Source organism: Balaenoptera borealis (assembly GCF_965194805.1).
Source record: "Balaenoptera borealis genome assembly, chromosome: 2".
NCBI classification, from domain to species: Eukaryota; Metazoa; Chordata; class Mammalia; order Artiodactyla; family Balaenopteridae; genus Balaenoptera; species Balaenoptera borealis.
This window is the reverse complement of record NC_138867.1, coordinates 130573252-130579251: the sequence shown is the minus strand read 5'-3', so window position 1 is coordinate 130579251 and position 6000 is coordinate 130573252.

Below are 6000 nucleotides of genomic sequence, written 5' to 3'. Positions count from 1 at the left end.
GACATTTCTCCAAAGAAGATTCACAGATTGCCAACAAACACATGAAAGAATGCTCAACATCATTAATCATTAGAGAAATGCAATTCAAAATTGAAATGAGATATCATCTCACACCTGTCAGAATGGGCATCATCAAAAAATCTGCAAACAATAAATGCTGGAGAGGGTGTGGAGAGAAGGGAACCCTCTTGCAGTGTCAGTGGGAATGTAAATTATTACAGCCGCTATGGAGAACAGTATGGAGGTTCCTTAAAAAACTAAAAATAGAACTACCATATGACCCAGCAATCCCACTCCTGGGCATATATCCTGAGAAAACCATAATTCAAAAAGAGTCATGTACCAAACTGTTCATTGCAGCTCTATTTACAATAACCAGGACATGGAAGCAACCTAAGTGTCCATCAACAGATGAATGGATAAAGAAGATGTGGCACATATATACAATTGAATATTACTCAGCCATAAAAAGAAACGAAATTGAGTTATTTGGAGTGAGGTGGATGGACCTAGAGTCTGTCATACAGAGTGAAGTAAGTCAGAAAGAGAAAAACAAATACCATATGCTAACACGTATATATTGAATGTTAAAAAGAAAAAAATGGTCATGAAGAACCTAGGGGCAAGATGGGAATGAAGACACAGACCTACTAGAGAATGGACTTGAGGATATGGGGAGGGGGAAGGGTAAGCTGTGACAAAGTGAGAGAGTGGCATGGACATATACACACTACCAAACGTAAAATAGATAGCTAGTGGGAAGCAGCCACATAGCACAGGGAGATCAGCTTGGTGCTTTGTGACCACCTAGAGGGGTGGGATAGGGAGAGTGGGAGGGAGGGAGATGCAAGAGGGAAGAGATATGGGAACATATGTATATGTATAACTGATTCACTTTGTTATAAAGCAGAAACTAGCACACTATTGTAAAGCAATTATACTCCAATAAAGATGTTAAAAAAATAAAAAATAAAAAATAAATAAAATGGGAAAATAAATCCCCACTCTCAAAGGGAAAGGTAAATTAAATACTGTATTTAAAAAATGGTATTAGTTACTAAATTGTTATAAATATATAAACAACATAATTTGTAATTATTGTATATGTGAAATCCTGTTTTTCCTAGGGAACAATGTCCAGGATGTAGTCTGAAACAGAACAGTATTTGTAGCATTTTGACTACAGTAGACAATTAGGCTGCCTAATTTTATAGCACAGCTAAAACACAGGCTCTTAAATCTCAATTTACATCAAGAGTATTCACTTCCAGAAGGCAATCTCTTTACTTAACATAGTGTATACGTAGCGTCTTCCACAATTAAAGAGATGGTTCTATTTCTTTCTGATAGCTTCTTTAAATCTCCCCCTAACGTTTTAAGAAAAAGAAAATGAGAAGAATTATGATGCCTAAAAAGGCTGAAGATAAAGTTTTCATGGTTCCTACAACATATTCCCTTTCTCTTTCTCCTGGAAGTTCATGTGCCTTGAAAACTGAGATCAAGACAACCTCTATAGTTATTTCAACCTCGGGATGATGAAGGCTTGAAGTATTAGACTAAGTTTATTTTGCAGAAGTTGGTAACCAATTTCCTTTTAGGCATGAAACCAGAGGAAATAAAGCCAAATGTCTCGATACAAAGTACTTTCGGGATGTGGCGTTTATGAGAAAATACAAATTATTTGCTTGAGGGGTTATGGATTTGGCTTCTCTGGGAATCACCACCTACCCTTATTAATGTATATTTTGGACCATTTCTTCAACACTTACTATGAGCCTGGCACTGAACTAGGAACTTCTTAAATAACTTTTTAAATCTTCTCAGCAATCATTTTTGGTGGTATGGTATGTTTTAGCTTTATGCCCATTTTACATAATGGCTAAGGGAGTTTATCACATAACAGTAACCTACCTCTCTTGTATAAAAAATTGTATATTCATAATGCCTGGGGCCATGTTCATATTATGGGGTCAGAGAGCATACATTGAACCCACCCAAGATAACAAAATTCAAGTTCTTTTAACAGTACAAAAATATTCTCCATTGAGATGAGCAAGTATTTTTCTAGATGGGGATTTTAAAAATATGAAGATAATCTCCAGACAAACTAACAGAAAGAAACATATACCTTAAATATAAGGTGTAAACAAATGTACACCTAGGAAACAGGAAGTTGTGACCTGGCAGGAGTGGAATGAAGTTTGAAACAATTTGACATGCAATTGATATTGTGAGAACTATGAGATGTAGAATTCAGATTAGAAGAGTGTGCAATTTTTCTGGGTGCCATCCTTTAAGGAAGACACGACTGCCAAGTCAGTGTTTTAAGAGGAAACTTGCCAAGAGGAAAAATGATCTTAAAACTAGGTCCCATGGAGAATAGTTCAACAACCTCGGGTTATTTAACTGGGAAGAAAAGAGTTTAAGGTTTATGATATGCTCTTTGAATCAAATGAGGAGAAAAGATTAATCATGTACCTTGTGACAACAAGAATTGAATTTCTGTAAGTTGCAAGGAGTCAGAAATGTCTTTCTTATATTGAATTTAAATAGAACAGTTTGAGCTGTCCAAGTCCAGATGAGAATAAATGGCCTTGAAAGGTAATATGACTCCTACTGTCAGAGGTATGGAAGCAGAACCAGGAGGGTTAATGTAGGGAAAAGTCAAGCACTGGGTTTGGGCTACACTAGATTACTCTCAAAGCTCTCCTAACAGAATATTCAGGATCTTTGATACAGTCTCTTCTGCTTCTGGGATTTTGAGATAAATTTGTGATGACAGAGCCTTTAAGAATTATCTAGCCTTTTAGTATTCTCACTGCAAAGGTAGAAAATTAGTCATTAATTGAATAGCCCTTGGGGTATATATGTTGCTCTCATTTTAAGGTTAGCAACTTCATTGTTTTTCCTGTTCGCTATTTCTCCAGAATGCTAAAGACACTGCATCAGGTTCTAGGTCATTTCTCAAAATAAATTTACTAAGCTTTTCCTTCCCAAATAAAATTATATTTTGTCAGCTAGATATAGATATTATAAAAAGGGTCACAACTTCTATAAGACTTTTCATGGCTAGGTTTGATGTACGTTGACTACAGATTCAGCATCAAGGTAAACTAACCAATGCTAAGTCTTTCACAAATGAAAATTTTTCCAAACTTTGAAACTTAAACTGTTGTGTTCCCCATTATATAGGTCATGAAACTGAGGCTTAGAGAAGTTAAATATCTTGTCAAAGATCTCACAGCTAGTTAAGTGACACAGTTGTGAGCCCATATCAGATCTAAGTGACTTGGACTTTCTAGCCAGGGGAAGGAGAAGGGGTCAACCAAGCTGGGAACCCACCTGCCTGCCAGGTGACAATGACCACACCACAGGAGGAGGCATGTAACTCCATTTGCATTAACTTGGCAAAAACTCAGGAACCAGGAAAAGAAATAACAACAACAAAATACTGCCTGTTGCCTTGAAAAATAACTGTCTCAGAAGGAATGGCCAGATGGTCTCAGTGCCTTAGAGTTTAGCTTGAAGGAAAGCATTGGTGTGATAGATATTCCCTTTGTGGAGCATTTAGAAGCACACATCTACCCATACGTCTAATTTCAGAGGGCTTTTTGGGATGGAGGTGCTGTGAAACAGAAGCATCCTCCAGAGCTTCCCTGGATGGGTCAGCCCACTCCCTTTCAGCCAGTAGGTATTCAGCAATGATTCACTGGCCTCATTCACAGTGGGAATGACAACCTTGTCCACAGCTATCCAGGAAACCATCATCCACTCTTGGCTCATAGCCTTGTACTTAACTTGTGTGTTAACTTACTGATTTAATATATTCCTTTACTGCCAGAGTAGATCACATACCAACAAACCACTATCTGGGTGATTTCTTACTCTCATTACACCATCTCATTTCTTTCCTTATTTTTATTCTGTTGAAAAATTACCGCCACTTCAATCAATACTCATCCCATACCTTCCCTTCTTAGTCATGCCCCTTACATTTTGGGCTTCCATTTTCTCTAACTTTCCTTATAACTTTACAGTTCAATCACACTTATTCCTTCCTATGGAATTTTGGAAGATCTGTATTTAGAGAGTGCTTTCTCACCCCAAACCAGTGGAAACATTTTACTTTTCAGAACAAGCCTAAACAAGCTAAAGGGTTAAAAAAGAGATGATGATTTAACTTAAAAAAGTGATTCACACCGATAAGAAAATGAACCATATATGTTTTGCTTTCTAGCCTTTGAAATCCCAGGTTTCAGACAGAAATATCACATAACAGTAACCTACCTCTCTTGTATAAAAAATTGTATATTCATAATGCCTGGGGCCATGTTCATATTATGGGGTCAGAGAGCATACATTGAATCATATGGGGATTAGGTGTGAACCATGGTGGACAGGCAGGTGCTACTGTCCCTAAGTGCTTCAGAGCTTGGCTTGAGAGAAAGCAACAGAAGGAAAGAAAGATGGCGGGTTCTACAGTCTGACAGACCTGGGTTATATTATTAATACCCACTCAAGATTTACTTGCATCAGTGCCTTACACGCATTATCTCATTCCATCATCAGAACAATAAGTTAGCTACTGTGGCTGCCGATTTTGAGGATGAGGAAACTGAGATGTAAGCAGTTGAAAAGACTTACCCAAAGTCTATTCATCCACAGTTTGTCCTCTACACTTACTATTGCCAGTTTCTAAATGAGGAAACCTGAAGGAAATTTTACTTACTTTTTCGATTATTGTCAGATAATATATCTAAGGCTATGAATTGTTCATGTAAAAAAAAAAAAAAAAGCTACAGTAATCAAAACAGTGTGATACTGGCACAAAACCAGAAATGTAGATCAATGGAACAGGATAGAAAGCCCAGAAATAAACCCGCACACCTGTGGTCACCTAATCTATGACAAAGGAGGCAAGAATACACAATGGAGAAAAGACAGTCTCTTCAATAAGCAGTGCTGGGAAAACTGGACAGCTACATGTAAACAAATGAAATTAGAAGACTCCCAACACCATATACAAAAATAAATTCAAAATGGATTAAAGACCTAAATGTAAGGCTAGATACTAGAAAACTCTTAGAGGAAAACATAGGCAGAACACTCTTTGACATAAATTGCAGTAAGATCTTTTTCAATACACCTCATAGAGCAATGAAAATAAAAACAAAAATAAACAAATGGGATCTAATTAAACTTAAAAGCTTTTGCACAGCAAAGGAAACCATAAGCAAAACGAAAAGACAACCCTCAGAATGGGAGAAAATATTTGCAAACAAAGCAACTGACAAGGGATTAATCTCCAAAATATACAAACAGCTCATGCAGCTCAATATCAAAAAACAAACAAACAACCCATTGAAAAAATGGGCAGAAGATCTAAATAGACATTTCTCCAAAGAAGACGTACAGATCACCAACAAACACATGAAAGGATGCTCAAGATCACTAATTATTAGGGAAATGCAAATCAAAACTATAATCAGATATTATCTCATACCAGTCAGAATGGCCATCATCAAAAAAATCTACAAACAATAAATGCTGGAGAGGGTGTGGAGAAAAGGGAACCCTCCTGCACTGTTGGTGGGAATGTAAATTGATACAGCCATTACAGAGAACAGTATGGACGTTCCTTAAAACACTAAATATAAAACTATCCTATGATCTAGCAATCTCACTCCTAGGCATATATGCAGAGGAAGCCATAATTTGAAAAGAAACATGCACCGCAATGTTCATCGCAGCACTATTTACAGTAGCCAGGACATGGAAGCAACCTAAATGTCCATCAACAGAGGAAGGGATAAAGAAGATGTGGTACATATATACAATGGAATATTACTCAGCCATAAAAAAGAACAAAATAATGCCATTTGCAGGAACATGGATGGACCTAGAGATTGTCATACTGAGTGAAGTAAGTCAGACAGAGAAAGACAAATATATGATACTGCTTATATGTAGAATCTTAAAAAAGGGTACAAATGAACTTAT